The sequence below is a fragment of the Nuphar pumila genome, chromosome 8, assembly GCF_984573655.1.
Source record: "Nuphar pumila chromosome 8, dmNupPumi1.hap1.1, whole genome shotgun sequence".
NCBI lineage: Eukaryota > Viridiplantae > Streptophyta > Magnoliopsida > Nymphaeales > Nymphaeaceae > Nuphar > Nuphar pumila.
The window spans coordinates 84,533,761-84,555,694 of NC_143256.1; positions in this window are offsets into that span (position 1 = coordinate 84,533,761).

Sequence of the window (21,934 nt, forward strand, 5' to 3'; positions counted from 1 at the left end):
GTTTAGCGCCCCCTGGAATAGTAAGAGATCAGTTTCCTATTATTTATTATTTATTTAAATTTTTTAGATAGGCAAGTTGGGGTTAGTCAGACTCATACCAGTGTACAAGGAATAAGGTTTTACAACAAATACAGGTCTGCCAAACACCCCGGTGGTTTGTGTTTCCAGATCAGATTGCTTTGCAAAATAGCCATATATGCACACGACCCTGAGCCATAAAATTATAATGTTTAGGAACAGGACAACATTTATATCTTTGAATGATTTTTAATGCAAACACACATCAACCAGCAAGATAGTGTGATTCGGTTTCTCTCCTGTATAGTCACACCAGAAGAGGTTCCACTAATGTAAATATATCAAGTATATCCGATAGACTTTGGGTACATTTGGTTGTGTTTTTGAAAAGTGAAAATACTGTTCAAAAGAGATTCACTTTCAAAATCTCATAACACTTCCTAAGAAAGTGAATCTAAATCTCACTTTTGGAGTTTGTGAAATTTTTTATGAGACTTGCTTTTGGGTTTCTGTGCCAAAAGAGTTTTTATGTTTGGTTGCTTTTGAGACAATGTTCAAATGAGATTCATTTTTTAAATCTCATGTGATTTCAAATCACATGAGATGCAACCAAACGTACCCTTAGAGATAGTTTTATCTTGACTAGTGTGTTGGGGCTTTGTCTAAAAAATAGGTGGGGTCGCAGCTAAGTTTGGCTGCCTATTTCTTTGTCTTTTCTAAGTTAACATTTGGAGGGAACTTCACTTCTTTCATTTTGTTCAGTCCCATGTTGAACATTATGTGTAATACCCGTAAAAAAAACTGGTAGTTTTATGCATTATGGGCATAGGATCCATTACCGGGATCCATATAATAGTTGTGGGTGAGTTGGGTTTGGACCCACATTGGAGCCAAATGGACCCAGCCAGTGGATCCGACAGTTCTATGCCGACCCAGATCCACTTGGATCCCTTAATATAGGCTGACCCGGATCCATATTTTTAAACATACGGATCCAGATCGCTCGGATCCAGCGTCGCGGGACCCGGACCCAGATCCGCTACCTTTTTATTTTAAAAGGGGCTCGATTACAAGAATCGTGCCTAGGGCACGATTCTTGCAAAGCGTCAAGAAGGCAAGGGGAGGGAGGTTACAGAGGGTAACCAACCCCACCCTTCTCGGAGAGAAGAGGGTTGGAGGGGGGTCTCTCCTCCTCGTCTCTGTCACCCATCTCTCTCTTTCCCTTTGCCTCTCGTCTTTCTCTCAGGCTCTTTCATCTCTCTCTCATTTTTGTGCGTGACTGCAAGGCCACCGGAACCGACTCCATCACAATCATCGCACAACCAGGGACGCACGACGCTACTGAGATCACGAGCAGCAGCGCCTGCCACCTCCTGTGCTTCTCCAGTCGCCGGAAAAGGTAGGATTTTTGCACTTTTCTTGTTTGTTGTTGATTGTATCTTGTGTGTGTTGTGGGTCGATCAAGAAAAGGGGAAGAAATTTCTGTTAAACCCAAGATGTGCGATTTGGGGGTTTCTTGTTTTTATGCAAGAAGAGGAACCGAAGGCCATCAGGAATCCTGGGGTTACAGGGGAAGCCCTAACTCGGATGACAATAAGGGTTTAACTTGTAAATGCAAATTCTTGATTTTACATGCGTGCTCTACACAGATTTTGATTTGGCATGTATTAATTTAGAAAATCAGTATAGAAGCACCTGATTAGCCTAATTTGGTGTTTGATCTGTCGATTTTTGGGGTAAGCACGACTCTCTTAAAGAAAATTTGATTCACGTGTACATGAATGTTGATAGATTTAAACCCATGAACGTTAAGTTATTTTATCTACAGTATTTCTTTTACAATTTTCATTTGACTACAGTAGTCTTGATCATGGGTTTTATACTAAGTTGCAACAGTTGGGTTAAATTTTTGTTTATGTGTGATAAAGTTTCATATCAACAACTTGGTTCATCATAACTTCAGGACCTTGAAGTGTCATTTTATAGCATGGGTCTGATGAAGTTTATGATTTTCTTAGTTGTATTAAGGTGTTGAGGGTTGGACTAAACCAGTTATGAGTTGTATCAAAATAAATCTTAATTGCATTTGCAGTTCGTGAGAGCAATGGTGATAGTTGGGGAGCCAGAGTGACACTCTTAAGTTTATGTTCCTGAAATATCTTAAGTATACATTCTGCATGCTTTAAATCTAAAACATTTACATAATGCACTTTAGATGTTCATTTTAAAGTTATGAGGATCAGCAGGGAACCCCCTGTCAACAGATGTTTGGGTACTGTTCTGAATCATAGACCTTACTAGCTTAATAAAAACTATGGTGTAGGCTCAAATTGAGTATGACACTGCTGATCTTACATTCTGAGATTTTAGATTTTCAGACTGGTAGCCGGTTCGGAAAGTGTCCTGCCCAAGCGTTGGGTGGGTGCTTCCACAATGTAAGAGTCATATATTTTGAATTTATTATCGTGACATGCTTTATCTATAATTTTTGGTCTTACATAATAATTTCATTTGTGTCTTGAGATGGATTCTTGTTGTTCATTATGATGATAAGAGTCAGCATCTTGAGATGAACTTGAACCACAAATCAGGTTGTTGGGAACTGCACTGCGTGCCCTCTAACTTAAACAACCTGTTTAAGTTAATAAGATGCTAGATTAAAAAGTATGTTAAATCGATGTTGAGTTAAATGTATCACAGGTTCCATTCTGTTTTAAATTCAGAATTTGGGTATAAATCATTCTGTGAAATCTTCGTAGTTGTATATCATGGATTAAAGCATGAACACTTTAAGAATAATTTCATGGTAATTCCATGAATGATCAAGGTCTGAAACCTTAGGGTGTTCGGTAGACACTGGATTTGGGTTTCCCATGAGTAGTCGGTTTTGGAAAAACATTCTTGAGGGAAAAAAAAGGATCTAACATTATTAGGGATTTTCATTATTGATTTTGGATGCTTTATAGAGGACATTAATATACATGTGATCCATACACCTGTGGAAAAGAAATCTGGTCAATGTGCTTTTGGAAGTATTTGTGGCTTTTGGGATGATCAGTTTGAAGACACTTGGCTGAAGCTTACTATAAGTTGCTAATAACTATTAACTTACAACTGAGAGGATATCATCTTGTGGATCATTGTAATCTGGTCTATGAAAATTATGATAGTGGTGTTTCATGTCCTTGCACCATGACTATATTTTAGGGTGCTATACAAACAGGCCCTGTTAGAGAATGCCTAGGTTAAGATATTTTCAATGTAAACAATGTCTCTACAATTTATTTGGTTGAGAGGGAAAACTATTTTTATGACATTGGTTGCATATCTCGAAAGATCATAAACTAGATCTTTGAAAACTTGGGAGGACTAATAGCATCTTATTTTCATGTGACCACAGGGACTCAAATTGGGGATACTACTCAAACTATCTCTGACAAACCGAGCATCCTTATGTTAATTATTGATTAGCTGAATGTGTAAATTTTGTGGCATCGACTCCTGGTATTATGCAAGCTGTATTATTCTCTCATGGAAGTCCGTGAAATTTTATTATGATTGGCTGACATATAGTCGGCTGGACTGAATTTAGTCGGCTGGACTGAATTGACTATTTTTAGCTAGAAAGATGGGGGTCCGGGATTGGTAAGCTCGACCACCTTCCTTAGCCTATGCAAAAACTTACACTTTTGCTCGGCGAATACGTGAAATGTTATCTTAGCATTTCATTGTACTGGTTATGCATTTATGAATGAGATCATGGCTCGGTTAGTGATATTTTTGATGAGCACGTGTAATTTATGTGCACACTCACACACTCAAAGGAGATATGCATTGGATTAATACACGTATGTGATGTAGGTAACACACATAGTGAGGATGCATATGATTGGTAAATGGCATGCTTATGATTGGGTTTATATTTGTGTGGGTGCACATGCATTTGGCACATGTCAGCATGCTTTATAGTTTGCAACATGTAAGGTATTTGGTGCCTGTTAACATATTATTGCAAAGTTGGTTTTGGAAAGTGCATACATGAAATCAATGTGTGTTTAGCATGTAAAATCATGCATAAATGTTCTCATGTACATATGAATTATGGATAAATGCATGTGTGTTAAGTGATTACATGATAGCACGTGCACATGGATGGTAAACACATGCATATAATTATGGTAACTCATGCACATTGTTAAATTGGTTTGAATGGATATGCATTTGGAGGCATGCTGACCTCATTGCATAAATTGCAAGTTATGATTTTTGCATACGATGCATTGATGGTCTAAATGAATCATCACAGGCCTGGAGAGCCTTGAGCTTTGATTCACTTTTTCCTTAATTGTTTAAATGCATCACAAAAAAATTATATTTTATATTATTGTTCGATATTGCACTGTTCAATGTGTTTTCACTGGCTGGAGTCTCGTGATGGTTCTCGTAGGGGTAGATGCAAGCTTTTGCTTTGTTTTTGCATGCAGAACTGCAAAACTCAATAATTGACTTTTAATAAAAAGATAATGAATAAGTACAGTGTAATATACGTTCTTGGATATCTCATCTGGAGTATGAGAATGTTAGAGTTCCGGTCTTAGGGAGACTGTGAGGATACAAAAACTCCGTGTGCTGAAATTTGGTCCCCTGAACCTGATATTGAAGTTCCTTCTCCTATTCACGATTTTAGGGAGAATCCACCACTTTACCCGGGAGTGGTGTGTTGGTCACAGTTGTGAGTTTGTTTGGTACCAAGGAAGTGACACTTGTGGGCGTGGGGTGTCCCTTGTGTCCCCGACATTAGATGTGGAGGTCTAATGTTTCGAAGGTGATTCAGTCGAGGGCTAAGTTGGAACCTAGTAATAAAATACAAATTATGTGTTAAGCTACCCTGGGAACCTACTTGACCTCGGGGATTGTACCCGTTTGGTGTATCCGCGGGCAACGGTAATTAAAAAGAGGAACTTAAATTTTATGCATTTAATAGGGCATGCATATGTAAGAGAAACTTAAGGAAAGATAATAAGAGGATTCATGCATTACACATAAGTCATGCATTTTCCTACTATGCATTAGAACATGCATATGTTATCTGTTTCCTTAATTGTTATATGTTTGGTGGATGCGTGATGTTTAACTTTCAATGTATGTTAAATGTCTTGTTGTACTAAAATTATGCATCATGGTATGGTTTAATGTTTCTTTATGCATAATAGATGTACCTTGTGGTATGAATGCGTACCTGAATTATAAATTGTCATAATTGCATTTCTCTGAATAATTGTGTGGATTCATATTGTGGTTGTGAGATATATAAATGTTGCTATTAATGTTACCTGCCAGTTAACTTCTGATAAATTGTTGACTGTCGTAGCATAGACTTTTACTTATTCTTGCATGTGCTGAAAATCATACATAACACCCATATCACATACTGGATTCATGATGTACCACATTAAAAGTTACGGATTTTCTACTTAGACAGTTGTAGTCTAATTCCTATAAATTTCAGGTGAAGAATTGGAGTTAGGAGCGACTGTGGGATGAAGTTTTGATCAATATTTTGGATTTATTGTTCTAAGGATAGTATGAGAACTCTGATCTTAATTTTCATTTATATTGAAATAAAAAGAATGTTTTGGTCTTGCTCCACCTGTAATGTTCTGGAATGCTTAGCCCTATGGTATGACTGGTTTTCGCTGTATAAAAAAAAAATTCTCAAGAAATTGTGTTAAGATTTCGGGGTGTTACATTATGAGAACTTCACTTGAGTTTATATAGAGTATAATTGCTTTTAAAGGCAAAGCCCATTGGGGGCATGTCAATTAAACATTGAATTTTGGACCTTGGGCTATGGATTTGGGTTTGAGTTTAGATTTTGGTTTTAGTTTGGTCTGGTCGTGGTCATTCTTGGACTCTGACCATTCATTTTGGATATTGGGACATTTCTATCCCCAAGTGCTTGACTCTATATGCCGGTTTGACCAACCATTTAAGAGCTTTGACCAAGTTTTTTTTACTAAGACCCAACCAAACTAATTTTTCCAAGTTGCCTTTGACCACACAGTGTAAAGTGGGCAAATTTCTTAGAATTTGTAAATAGATAAAAGATGAATTTTTGTGAATTATTTTGGTACTTAGATTTGATTAAATACCATTTTTTGACAAAGTAATTAGTTAATATTGTTCAATTATTTAGCAATTGATTATTGTTAATATTTTAACATTTATTTAAGTTATTATGAGGTATTTGGAGCTGGACCTCAGTAAAGATCCACGAAGATCAACCAACATCAACGTAAGTTTAAACTATTCGAATAAACATATAGGATCCACTGGATCTTAAGTTATTTAGAATTGAATGTTCGAATGATATGGGTTAACCCAAATGAATTTGGATAAGGTTGAGATCCATATCAAAGTTTAAACTAGATATAAAAGGGATTTGGATCTATTTGAGAACCAAATAAATTTTCTTCTAAAATAAAAAGTGTTTTGGATCCATTTAGAGACCCAAATGGATCTTACTAAGCAAAATGAGTTTTGAAACTATTTAGAGACACAAATGGATTCCACAAAAAAAGGTATTTTGGATCCATTTGAAGACTCAAATGAGTCTCACTAAGTAAATGAGAATATTGGATCCACTTGGAGACCCAATTGGATCCTAGCAAGTAAATAAGGCTTTTGGATCCATTTGAGACCTAAATGGATCCTATTAAAGATAAATGAATTGTTTGGATCCACCTAAGACCTAAATGGATCTTTTCCACGTAAATGAGATTTGGGTCCATTCGGGACCCAAAAAATTCTCAATATATATATATATATATATATATATATATATAAGGTGAGTTCGATTCAACTTCAATGAGACTCAAGTGAATCTCACCAAATCCAAAATCCCTATGACCCACATGGGTTGGATCCAAATGGACCCAAGATCCATCATCCATCTTCACAAACCCATTCAATCCCCAAAACCTCTCACCTACCCCACTCCGTAAATCACGTATTCAACCTCTCCCATCACCTTTTCTCCTTCTTTCACTCACCTACCCATTCCCTCTCTATCCTATAAATGCCTTCTCCCTTTAATGCTTTAACCCATTCAAAACCTCACTCCTTCACTCGTTATGTTATTCCATCTTATTCACACATGACATTAACTGTAAGGCCTACAATTTTTTCATTAAATTTTTTGAATAAAATTAAGAGGTATTTTATAAAAAATTATCATATTGACCCGGAATGAGAAACAAATAGATTTTAACAAACCAATTATACTTATAACGTATATATCCTCAGAGATATATGCTCAAACAGTAAGAGATCCATAACTCTCTCTCTGCACAAAATTAGAAGATTTCAACGAGCCAACTCGCTTAGTCTCATCGATACAAAGAAAATGATGTATTCACATTTTTCGTGAAAAATATCAGCAAAATCCCAAAAATACATGGGACCCACAAAAATATTTAGTAGACCTCACAAAAAGATCTCACAAAAATATCTTGTGGGGCCCACATAAATATCTCATAGAATTATTAAGTGGGCCCCATAGGGACATAGATGTTATTTAGTTACTTTGCCTCTAAGTTTTGATCTTGGATCGCTGGGCCATCTGGATCAGACCCAGACCCTATGTAGATCCAAGATCCACAATTTTGCCTATAAATAAGAGGAGACCCCCCTTTTTTAGAAAAAATTTCAGCTCTCTCCCTGTCTCCTCTTTATCTCTTCTCTCTCTTGGTTCTAGCCTAGGTTAAGCCTAGTTGACTTAGACCAAGCCCACTTGCTGTGAGCTTGAACTTGCCTAGCTTAGGTTGACCCCAGTTGGGTCAAGTCAACTTGACCTACCAGGTTAGCCTTTCTCTCTCTTTCTTTATTTTGGTCTTAGCCTATGTCAAACCCATTTGACCTAGACTGAGCCTATTTGAGGTGAGCTTTGACCCACCTAACCTAGACCTAACCCAGTTGGGAAAAACCCCTTAGCCCTGGCTGCTTGACCTCCTCTACCATTCCCTTGACTAGTTCCAACCCATCTGACGTAGCTTAGCCCACTTGAGGTAGGTTCGAACCCAGTTGGACCCACATTAGGTCCAATCTAGTTTTGATCTAAACCTCATTGTATCACTGCTTCGTTGAGTTATGCAAGAGACACTCTTGGTTGTGACCGTACCATATATAAAGGACGTGCCAGCCATGACCCAGGAGTGCCTCAACTACCTCGTTGGAGCATCGCCGCCTAGCTTTGGTATGTTTGCAAACCAAACAGTGCCAAATTTCTACTCTTCTCGATATATATGTATTTGCTTATGCTTTTGAGATTGTCTTCATGTTGAACGATGCCAAGATTCTTATTTTCTGGCAATCTCAAATATATATATATATATATATATATATATATATATATATATATATATATATATATATATATATATATATATATATATATATATATATATATATATATATTTGAGATTGCCATCACGCCGAATAGTGCCAAGGCTCCTGCTTTTCATAATATATATATATTTGCTTATGCTTTTGAGATTGCCGTCATGCCGAATGGTGCCAAGACTCCTGCTTTTCGCAATATATATGTATTTGCTTATGTATTTGAGATTGTCGTCGTGCCGAACAATGCCAATGCTCCTGATTTCTATAATATATATGTATTTGCTTATGCATTTAAGATTGTCATCACGCCGAACGGTGCCAAGGCTTCTACTTTTCACAATATATATGTATTTGCTTTCTGCAAGTTATTTAATCTGATTTCACCAACCAGACTTTAGATATGTTTTTATTTATGCCGTTGCTCTATATCGTGCATAAACTCCTATTTTTATTACATATGCGTATAAGTAAACATACAAATGAAAATCCACTCCCATCGCCAAATGTGATTCCATATACCCGTCATCGATCAAGACTTTGTTTGGCGAAATAAACTTCTATTGAAAAGGTTTCACTCTTTACAAAAAAATTGCTTTTACGTAAACATCTAAGTGCTTGCAAATGGCCTAACTAGGGCCTAGGCTTGGGTTTCCAATAAACCATGATAGATGCAAAGTATGCACAATGATGCACATCTATTCCTGATTAAGTAGCACTTTCTCCATCAAACAGAGGAAGTGCTGCCGAATTTTTTGAAAAAATGCTCACCGAGCTTAAAAGTGCATAGCATTTTCTCCGTCAAAGAGAGGAGGTGTGACCAAATTTTTTAAAAGGATACTCATCGAGATTGAAAAGAGTATAGCGCTTTCTTCGTTAAACAAAGGAGGTGCTGCCAAAATTCTGACAAATTACTTTCTATAAGTAAAAAGGATTGTCATGCTTCCTCTATCAAACAGAGAAAGTGCTGCCAAAATTTCTAGCAAAGTACTTGCCTGAGCTAGTATGATTGGCACGATTATGCCCCTATTGTCAAAACCCTTCCTGAATGGCTTGTTTCACTTTCGCCTGTAAGGACATCGTACTCGTAAGGGCCGATGTGCCAGAGTAGTCGTTGCGCCTTGACTTGGCTAATGCCCATTGCAGCTACATACATTGAGCAATCGATCTAAAGTGATCGTTGTCTACGGATGCCCATGTGAAACATTGTTATATAACAAGACTCGTAAGAGCCATTGTGCCAGAGTTGGTTGTCCACCCGAAAGGAGTGAAACGCTTGCGAAGGCCATAGATGCCGAGAGCGGGGTCTTGCTTGCAAATGAATAAAACATAATGGTAGTCCTTGGACCACACGGGCAACCCATGCTTTTAAATACTAAATATGGTTGGGGTACATATTTTTCTTGCTGCAGAATGCAATAGATTTCCCAAGTGGCATTCAAAGTCTTATTAAGAAAGATTATTCTGTCGAACTTCTTCAGGACTTATGCTCGCAATGGCATGACGGTGATGGTACAACCATGAGTGATATAAATTATGTATGAACCAAAGAGTTCAAGGGACCTCTCATCACTCAAGAGGTTTGGAGGTCGCGTTATCCTTAAGATCTAGGGATTGCGCCTCGCTACTGTAGTAGAAGGATGCATCCGAACCGGCCTGGTGGGATTCTCCCAGCATGAGCTTTGACTGCCGCTCCATTACAAACAGGGTTACTCAGGCATCTAGGGTATACAAAATACATAGCATAATAAACCCCTAGATGGCTTCATTTGATGCTAAAGATAAGTTCTCTCACGTACCATGAGGTGAACGAGTAAATATTGAAACAATACATTAGCTATAGGTTGAGCAATGAATGGATGTGCGTTAGCATTACTCATGTATAACCTTGTGAAAGGTATTGATAAAAAACTGTGATCATTGCAAAATTTTTCCTCTCGTAATATTTCTCTCTCTTCCTTCTCTTTTTCCTTTCTTTCCTCTATTTCCTCCTTTTTGAAGAGAGAGAATAAAAGACAAAAAAGAAGAGAGAAGAGAAAAGAAAAGAAAGAAGAGAAAGAGGAATTCTTTTGCGGGGTCTCACTTGATCTTAATTTTGAAAATATTTAGAAAATAACTCGCCTCCGTTTTGAAATATTTGCGGGAAAACTGGGAGACGAGATCCGCTCGTCGGTACGAGGTTCGGCCATTCCTGGCGCCTTTACCAGGGGTAATCGAACCAAGGGTTGAATTCATGCCTTTTTGTTTTGCTAAGAGATCATCTAAGAATTTATTCTAAGTCTAAATGCACAAAGAATCATGTGTGTGCAATGCAAAGATGTATGCGCTTTTTGAAAAATGATTTTCTAAATCTCCAAGTCCTTCTGAGATGAACTTGATAATGGAGTGAAGGAATGATTTCTGAATGATAAAATCTAACTTAGAACTTGAGATAGATCAGAGAAGTTCTAAGTCTTTGAAGTAATCAGAGTTGGAAGAATAAATCTCTGAATTTTGGAAAGAATGATTTGAAGCTTGAAATGAAAGGAAATGAAGTTTCAAAGTCAGAAATGGACTTTGAATTTGGATTTTAAACTTGGATTTAGGAAAGGAAATGCATTTTTGAAATGGAATTTGAATTTCAATTTTGAAATCAGAATGGACTTGAGAAATCCAAATGATATTAAAAATAGAAATGGATTTAGGAAGTTCAGATGAGATCTAAAAATGAAATTGGATTTGAAATCCAAACTTGAGAATGGAATCAGATTCTAGATCCTAACTAGAACTGGATCCAAGATCTGGAGTCCAAGATGAAATTGGGTTCTGAATCCTAAGATGGATTTTGAATCTCAAAATGGTTTTAGGATCTGAAATCTGAGATCCAAGATAGAGTTGAACTCTGGATTCTAAAATGGATTTGGATCTGAAGTCTGAGATCCAAAGGATAGAGTTGGACTCTGAACCCTAAGATGGATTTTGGATCTGAAGTCTGAGATCCAAAAGTGGATATTGTACTTGAAAATCTGGATCCAAGTTGGGATTAGGATCTAACTTTGGATTTGGGTTCTGAAAGTCCAAATGGGACTTTTGAAGATGGATCTGGGTTTTGAAAACCCAGATTGAAATTTAAAATTTAAGAAGAGTCAAGTTTTGAGATTCAAAATCAATCTCAAACTTTGATTTTGATCTTTGAAGATGAACTTGATTTCGAATGTGAAATCAGAAGATAACTCAAAAGTTTTAAATTGAACTTTGAAAAATGGAATTGAATTGAATTTGAATTTTGAACTGATCTGAAGTTTGAATACAAAATAAATCAGGTTGAATTTAAACTTTGAATTTGATTTCAAAGTCAAAATTTGGAATTTGAAAATGAGATAGAATTGATAAATAGAAATTGAAGAAGAGATATTCACAATCACTTGGATTTGGAAAAAGGAATTTTTTGAAAATATGATGCAATTCTATCCTAAATGATGAATGAATTTAAAGAATTTTGAAATTGGATTTGAAAATCATATTTCATTCTTTAAATGAATTTAAAAATGAGATTTGAAGATATAATACATCCTTGACTATGGTCATTGAATGTATTATATAATAATCACATTAAAATTCAAATGGAGAATAAAATATATTTTTGGTGCTTTTATAGAATTTAAAATGAAATTTAACTCTCAATATACCCTGACTATGGCCATTGGTATATATATTGAATTAATTTTAAATTAAATTCTGATAAAAGAGGAAAATATTTAAAGAAAATATGATTATTTTTGAAAAGGATCCAGTGTGGATCCAGTGTTATTTTATAAAAGATAAAAATACTAAGTTTTGTTTACATCCTGACTATGGCCATTGATGTAAATCATCAACTTAGGATTAATTTACCTCTTACGAAATGGCGCACATGCCATTCGTGGTCCCATTTGTGAGATTTTGAGAAATGGAGGCAAAAGGCATGAAAATAAACAATTTATGATATTTACAATGCTCATTCATTCTATCTAAGACAGGAAATGTAAATTCTCATTCAAGATCTAACTATTACAAAATATGAAAATTTTACAACTCCGAGTAATGATATCTTCCACATATCCCCTGCAAAACACTTGATTAATATGAAAAATAGAAAGGAATTGCACATATCACATGGAGATCAATGATGAAAGGCTCATATGTCAAGATATATGTATAAAAATAAAAAAAATGGAGAATGACATACATACCTATATATATATATGTATATACATATATATATACATGAGGGTTCATACATATATTTACACATATATGAGCACATACGTATACATATATATATATATATATATATATATATATATATATATATATATATAACATGCACTTAGTGTAGATAGATGAAAAGGAAAGCTAATGAAGGAATTATTATGCAAATGAAGGGATCAGAGCAACTTATTGAGTTGCTGTAAAAAAAGAAATTTGCATCAGGTCTATGAACTCTTATACAACCATCATGATCACTGGTGAGGTATGTCGATCATGCATATGGTATAATTAAGCAGAAATGACAGGAGAATAATGCAGGGGATTCCTAAGGTGTTGTTTATGACAGTGCAGCAGGAGGGTGTAGGAGATTGGGGTTCTTGACAGGTATATGCGTGAATTGCAAGCATGCAAAAAAATAAAATGTTGTATGGATGTACCATTGTAGGGAAGGAAGAGGCAACCGATGATATACAGTGATATCCTCCGATGAAAAGGTGATGCTACAGGGACATATACCAATGGTGGTATGGGAATAATAAGATGTTGAGGGTGATGACATGCTTGTCATGGTGATTGGGCATGCTGTGGGTGGGGTATGAAATGCACAACAAATAGGTATGCTGTGAGGTACTTGTGAAGGAAATACAAGGGGAATGGATGATGATGGTGATAAAAGTGTTAAGGCATGACCTGTTTGTGATATCAGGTGGATGTTGGTGATGAAAATGGAAGTTGGACTTGGGATGAAGATATATTATAAGACTGATAGGTGGCGCAAAGGTGATTGAATGCTCAACAGATAAAAGAAAAACTAACCCTTTGTTGCAGAATGGGTGATTTGCCCTAAGTGAGAAGTAACATCACCAAAGGATCCGGTTCCTGAAGGTATACTAGGCATAGGTTTAGACTGGTCTTGACTTCGAACTGCATTTAGGAATGCTAGTTCTGATAAAAAAAAAATACAAGAGAGAAGAAGCTCCTGGTAATGGCAGATAGCTCACATGTCCTGAACTTGCTAACGCCTTGAGAGAAGGATATATGAACATTGGTTCTATGTACCAGATAAATCAAATCAAAGTGAAGATAATTTCAAAATTTCTGTGAACAAAACCAAGCAGCCTGCATCTTGACTGAATTTTGCTATACAAGATTGATAATAATAAAAGGTGGAAGAGGGTAGGTATCTCTGAATAGAGCAACTTCATGACACATTTTGGATGAGGGGAATGGCCACCTGTTTACCCATAAGCTTCTTCTTCTTTAGTTTCTGAAATCCTGACTTTGGGCCTCTTTCCTATTCCTCCCTGCATGTGAGATATTTCTGATATACTGGCAGGTCCTTCTGAATCAATGTGACAGGTACCTGTATGATGATCACTAACAGCCTAGAAGCAACAAGCTGAATCAGCCATGATAATGCAGATGGCGAGACAACATAACCTAATGAACGCTTATCAGGGAATAAGGAGCAACAAATGTGGATATCCTATATGAATGGTAATTAAACTGAAATTGCAGAAACGCAGGGGAAGGCTAAATATAAAAAAAAACTTCAAATGAAAAGGCCACAGAGAGATGCTAAAGTTGTTATTATAATCCAAGATTGCTGAAGATGTAAGAAGGATGCAAATACTAAGACCAAAAGGGTGTGATATAACGTGGTTTATGTAGTACAAAAACTACGCCATGGTCGGAAGATCTAATCCTATATGTGCAGAGGGGTGAAGCATTCAAGATGCCGATATTCAATGTTATGACGCCATTATAGGAAGATGACTAATATAAAAAGAAAAAAAAAAACATCACAGGGACAGTATGAACAAATCATGAATACAGAGTTTAACCATGGTGAGGATAGAAATAACATTAGACTATGAGATTCTGAAGGAAGTGGAGCAATCAGAGGTGTCCTAAACAAAAAAAAGAAATATATATATATATATATATATATATATATATATATATATATATATATATATACACACACACAAAGCAATAGAATAGCGCAAATAGATAATAGCATCAACACATATAGGTGCAAAGTTATTAAAAGAATTCAGACAATTAATTTGGCAAAATCTCATATGAATGGAACTCAAGTGATTTTAAGTGGTGATAAAGACAGAGAAAACCATGAAATACATGTCTGAGTGGTAAAAAAAAATGAACGTGTCCTAAAACCAGATGAGAGTTAACAATGTAGTGGAATTGAAATATCAAATATGCTAATGATATGCGATGTTGGATCAAAATGCAGGGATGGTGAGTTTATATTTGAAATGCTGAAAAAAAAGAAAAAAAGAAAATGCAATAAAGGATGAGATAAATGAAAACAATGAAATGAAAATCAAAATGAAGAGAGAAAGAAAAAAAATAGATAAATAAATGTAGATCATACCAGAAATATTAATCCCAAATTATGTCCAGGGCTTAGATCTAAGCGTTAAATGGCAGCGATCAACAACCAGAGAAGAATATATTTGCAAAGGGGGGAGTAAATGCAACAAAAAAAAAAAGAAACAAAGGGAGAAGAAAACATAATCCGTAATACCTGTATATGAATGATGTTGGATCACAAAGAAAACCAGAGGGCAATACTTCCTCTTTTTCGATCAGAATTACCAACATTCGATTCTGAACTTGTTTTCTTCAGAGCCATCGCTCTTAGCATCAAGAGGGAAATGGACAGGCAAATAGTTCTTTCAATAGATAGATAACCGATTTTTCAATGAATCGGTCTATCAATCTATGATCGAACAGGGAGATGGGGTATAGATACCCAGATGAACATGTCTCTGATATAGAAATCTCATACATGATTTGGGGTTTAGGATGGCAAAATGTTGCATCCTCATGCGTCGACAAAGCAGTAAGTAATGGGAGAAGTCCACGCAGAGGTCGTAGACTAAAATCAATGAAAAGAGAATGTAAACACGGATCAAACCAGAATTATTAATTGAAGATTATATTCAGAATTTAAATCTAAATATTGAATTGCCGAAATGAAGACCAAAAAATTATAATAGAGACGTAGATATAGAAACAGGTTGCCATTTATAAAAACACACAGAAGAAAATTGAAGAAATTCAGAAAAGGATGATAAAGAAAAGAAAACAAATGTCGGAATATAGATATTCCATTAATATAACACATACGTAGATCAGTTTTGCTTTAAACAGACCAATACTACATGGGTGTTCTAAATGGGGCGAAAAACAGAAAAATCAAAAAGGAAGACAGAGATATCAGAGAGAAAAGGAAATCATACCAGAGCCAGATCAAATTGAGGGGAGAAAAGATGGAAAGATATTCCTGGATTCGATTAAGATGGAGGTAGAAGAGATGACTTCTCTGTGTGTAGCTACTGGATGGATTTATCCCCTTTATTGTAATTGTAGATATCTCTGAACGTTTGTCTGATAATGGACGATGCTGAAGGATAATTTACTTGACCTTGCAAATGTTCTAAAGGGGGCGAACGATGCTTCTTTGGTGGGATCAGAGAGGGGACTCTCTGGTTCTTCCGACTTGCAGGGACTTCCAAGTTTTGGAAGAGAAAATCAGGAGAAGGGATGAAGGTCGAGGGAAAATGGAGGATTTCTTTCCTTTCAGAGAGAGAGATGCTCAAGAGGAATACACTGGGGGAATGAAGGCTGAATTTCATCCATCCCTCACCCCTTCTCCTGCAACTCTTCTTATTGAGGGAAGAGGAAGGATCAGGAAGGTGGGGGGCCGTTATGCATCAATGGCTGAGATCATGGCGTGGAAGGAGTTCGTTGGAGCTTTTCCTTTTTTCCAAAAAAAGGATTCCTTTTTAAGAAAATTTTTGTAAAAATGGTTAAAAGTGAGGTTTTCAGAAAAATCAACTTAAAGAGCTTCAAAAACTATTTATTTTTCTCATAGTTTTCCCATTTTTTTGGTTTTTGTGTTAATTTTTCCATTTTTTGTATTTTTAGAATAAAATCCTAAGATTTGCGAGGAAATAGAGATTTAAACCTGATTTTTTGTATTTTTGCAAAATATTTACAAAAGAGAGTTTTTCTGAGAATTCAAAGCTATTTCTCTGAAAAATTCTTCAAAAAGCGAATTTGAATCCGGAATTTGAGGTGATATTCGAGGTTTGAACTTCGAACCGAGAAAATATAAAATAGTGGATCCAAATAGGTGCCGAATGAGCAGTTTGAGCCGTTCAGAAAATGTTTTTGGTATTTTTATAATTTTGATTTGTAAATTGAGTAACGAGGCTCAAATTTGGGCCTTAAAAACTGGGCTCGGCTCCGAAATCGAGTTTGAATGGAATTCGATTCAGAAAATTCGAAGAACAACTGAAAATTAGCTTTGATTTTCTCAGGAAATGGGGTTAGGGGCAAAAAGGTCATTTTTATAAACCTTTGAAAATTTTGGGGTGTTCACAGATGCCCCTCTTTGCTACTAAGCCGGTTGAAAGCCGAGCTTAGTGGCAAAGATAACATTCCAAATTTTGAAAATGCCCCAGTCAGCAGATCTGAACTGGGTGTGGAAGAATTATTTTGGAAATATGGCTTTTTAGGCTTACAACCTTATCCTGAATGGTTTTGGGGAGACGAAATCCTCGAAAATGATATGATTGAGCAGAAAATGAGGAAATCGTGATGGGACTTTTGGATGAAAATCCCGAAATGGTGGAATAAGAATTTTTGATCAAGTCTCACGGGTAAGACAAGATACGCTTTTTGGAATGATTCTGGTTTAGCCCTTATCCTGGATGGGGCGAAGATATATCAAAAAAATGTATTGAATGAGGAAAGGAATACATGAAGACCTTGATGAGACATTTTTTGGAAAATGCCTCATGAAGTGCGATTCAAGTAGGATCCTGTTATCGTCGCAAATTTTTTTTCCGTCTTCCCTTCCTTGTGGAAGAGAAAGGGAAATGCTTTCGCCCTTCAAACTTGACCGGATTTTGGAAATGTTTTGAAATACTCGCCTCCGTTTTGAAAATTGCGGGAAAATCCATGGGATGGGGCTCGACCTGTCGGTACGAGGTTCGACCGTTCCTGCCGCCTTTAACAGGGGTAATCGAACCAAGGACCAAAATTGTGCTTGACATAGTTAAATCATCGAAATTGTGTTCTATCCTAAATGCACAGAGAATTCAGGCATGTGCTATGAGATTTTGAAAAATGTAAGTTGGAAATCATGATGTATGCTAAGAAAACCTTTGGAGTTGAAAGATATTTCTCAGGGAAGAGGTCAATTTCTTAGGAAACTCAGATGAAAAAGGGTTTTTGAAATCACGAGAAAGTTCATAAAGATGTGGGAAAATCATGAATAGTTGAAAATCCTGGGAAAATAGAAGTGATTCTTGAGAAAAAGGTGAACATTTGGAAAAGGAAACACTTCTTAGGAAAACTCGGACTTTGAGAACTTTCTTAGGAAAATGATGGAAAATTTATAGGAAAACTCATTAGAGAAGAAAAACTGAACTTGGGAAATTGAAATCCTGGGAATCTTACCCTTGAAAATTGATTTTTGATTCTTGAGAAAGATTGGGAAACTCCTTTTGAAAATCTTGAGAAAATAACATTTTCCAGGGAAAACTGTGGAAAAACTTGACTTGGGAAAACCGATTTTGGAAAATTCTTAGAGTTTCTTGAGAATGAAATTTTCTTGAGAATGAAATTTTCTTAAGAAAATCATGAGAAAACCAATGATTTCATGATGCAAATGATATGAATGTATGAATGCACTTTGAAAGATTTTCTAAGAAATTTGTTGGAAAATGTGTATTAAGTCAAAATAAATCCTTCACATATTCTGACTGTGGCCATGAATATGTTCAGAGTTTAGTTGATTTAATGCACATTGCTTTGAAAATATTTGAAATATGATGTGCATTTTTAAGATAGCCTAAGGGTGTAGGCTCAATGTGACTAGTAGAAAGATGATGGATCTGGGTCTCGTCCATATTCCGACTAGGGCCGTAAATATGGATTCCACCAAGTTCATCAACTCCCTAAGAGTTGGTGCACGTGCCATTCGTGAACATCCATAGTGCTTTTGAAATAAAATGCATGAATCATAGAAACAGGATATTGCATAAATTCAAACTATATGATATGCATCCTAGTCTAAGCAGAAAATTAAAATCTTATTCCAAAATTTACATTATTACATCACTAAATAAATGGAATAAAATGAAATTGCAGACTTCAGCTCCTTCTTTTGAATGTCCCTGCCAAACTTGATATAAGGTTAGCTCAAATATGTGGGTTTTTCCAAGATTTTCCAATAATATTATGAAATTATTGGATTTAAATGGATATAAACCCTATTCTCATGCTTCCTTGATATTTGAAATGATGTAAATGCAAGAAATTCAGTGGAAAATAGTTTGAAATTCGGAATTGGGGTCAAAATGACCAAAATACCCTTAATTATAAAGTTATACCTTTAAAATTAGGGGTTTTTGAAGGAAAATTTGGTAAAATTGAGATTTTGAAATTCAAATTGAATCAAATGATGATGAAATGCAGTAAGAGACATGATGACATGCTGCTAAACACATTAAGACTGTAAAATCAGAATTTGACATTTTGCAATTTATCCAAAATAACGAATTTCGCTTGTTTTTCGCTTGGATCCGGGTCCCGTGGGGCCCTGTTTTGATATTATGGCTAAATCAAGCTTCAAATGTATTCCAAATTGCACCAAATTCGGTATGAAGCATTTACATACTCTGATAAACAGCCTAGAATGCTAAAATTCACGAAATGATATGATTTAAATACTAAAATTTGAAGAAAATCCTAAAAATGGTGGATTTTGCCTATGGATCCGAACCAAATGCAATGCCTAATATGATAATGCAAGATTTACACCATGAAAACTTCTGTTATTTTTCAGACTGCTAAAGGACCCGAAATGGAACATTTTTGGTTTTTACAGCCTCGGGATTTGAGCCATGGTGAGTTCGGTAACAGGGATTTGGTTTTGACGGAAGTAAAATCAACCTAGTCTAATATAAAATGCTAAAAAAATAAAAAACAGCCATGGAAATTTCTGATATTTAACAGAGATACTCACAACAACTACGGGGACAACTTTCATGTTCATGACTTTGGCATTTGATCAACAGAAACACAGATAAAAATATAACTTTTCGTTCCTAAATCGACAACACAATCAAATGTGACCAAACAGGTGACTGACAAGACAAATCTGAAGCAGATATCAAAACTATTCTAAAAATCACAGGCTTTCATATGAAAATAGAGGACATCTTGTACATAATATTTACTTTTTACAGATTTGGATTTGGATCAATACCCAAAGAGAACCCATCGACCTAAGTCGATCCAAAGTCTCAGAGGCCCAAATCAGGCTCTGACACGTGTCCCGCACTCTCAGATTTTTGTCAGACATTAAACAAAATATGAAAAATCTGAGAAAATCAGGTTAAAAACTATACATTTGTACGAGTTCAGAACATCTTTTGGATAGAAAATCGGATCTCCCATGAGGGAGATCTCGATTTTACAATTCGGAAGTAAAATTTTAAAATGCATCCCGGGTGGTAAAACCCGACTCACCTTTTTAAGCGTTTATCATAGTAAACGAATTCAAATGCTTTCGAATTTTTGGCACGTTTTTAGGGACACCTAAGGGCGCATTCTATGAGTTTTTTGGATTTTTTAACAAAAATTACACGCATGAAATGACATGTAGACTGACTGACAAAAATAGAGAACTACTGAAACTGAACAGAATTGAAATAAATGCTAAATTAATCCTAATTAATTCATGAAACATGCTAAATTAACGAAATAAAATACAAATTAAATTTAGCTAAATGCATGAATGCTAAAAATCATCAAGGAAGCATAATTGAATATTTTTATATATATCGTTTTATGAGAATAGCTCGATCCATTCCTCGGATGAGCTCTTTCTTCAAACGACAACACAAATCAAATCATGATGAAATCGATTGGAATAGGGGCTTACCTTGTGTTCTCCTGCGGTTTTGGAACTCCCAAAATGAACGACTACCTTGACAATGGGCTCCATAGGGGCGTGAATCCAGAGGAAACCAAGAAAGAAAGAAAATGGAATTCTGAAGTTCAATTCTCAAACAGGGCCCCCTGAGCTGGGCATGGGCTAGGGTATTTGTAGAAATTTTGGAGATTTTCAAAATTCAAACACAGTGAATCTGGACCTTCCATGTGGCGCCATCTCAGGGCATGCCATTTTGATTTTTTGAGAAAATAAAAATAAGAATTTTGTGAGTGAGACACCTCAACAGGGGAATTTGGAATTTTTCAAAAAGCTTGCTTGATTTTCTCTGCAGGAGTCTCCCAAATGGCGCCACCTCAGAGGATGTCCTCTTGGAGTTTGAAATTCAAAGCTTGGTTTTCCTGGAAGAAGGAGAGATTGCCATGTGGCACCACCTCAGGGTGGCTCCACACTGCCATGTGTCAGAAGGTAGGAGCAGAGGAAGCAGAAGATGCCACCTCAGAGGGGTTTGAATTCTACTTTTTCTGATGAAAGAAGAGACTGACATGTGGCACCACCTCAGAGCATCTACATTGACATGTGTCAGAAGGAAAGGCAGAGGATTCAGATGGTGCCACCTCAGAGAGAGTTTGAAATTTAAATTTCTGCTTTTTCTAGAGGAAAGGAGAGACTGACATGTGGCACCACCTCAGGGTGGCTCCTACAATGACATGTGGCAAGAGGGAGGAAAAGGAGGGAAAGGGACACGTGGCACCATCTCAAAAAATGAATTTAGGGAGGAGACTTCAGGATTTGCGCCACCTCATCCTGGAGTTTGAATATTTGAATTGTTGCTTTTTCTGAAGGAGGCAGAAAATGACATGTGTCATTTGCTTTTTCTGAAGATAGCAGGGAGTGACATGTGTCTTCTACTTTTTCTGAAGGAAGCTGGAGATGACATGTGTCTTCTACTTTTTCTGAAGGAAGCTGGAGATGACATGTGTCATCTACTTTTCTGAGAAAAATAGGAGGGAGACATGTGTCATCTGCTTTTTCTGAAAGGAGCAGAGATTGACACGTGTCGCTTGCTTTTCCTGAGGAAAGGAGAGAGTGACATGTGTCACTTGCAGGAGACATAATTCAAATGGTGTCACCTCAGGGGAGACAAGTTCTACTTTTTCTGAACAGGACAACACATGACACGTGGCATCTCATGGTGACCTTGGAATGACACATGGCACAGGGTGAAGATGGTAGACATTGACACATGGCATGGAATGAAGAGGGGGTCTAATGACATGTGGCGGCTTCTTA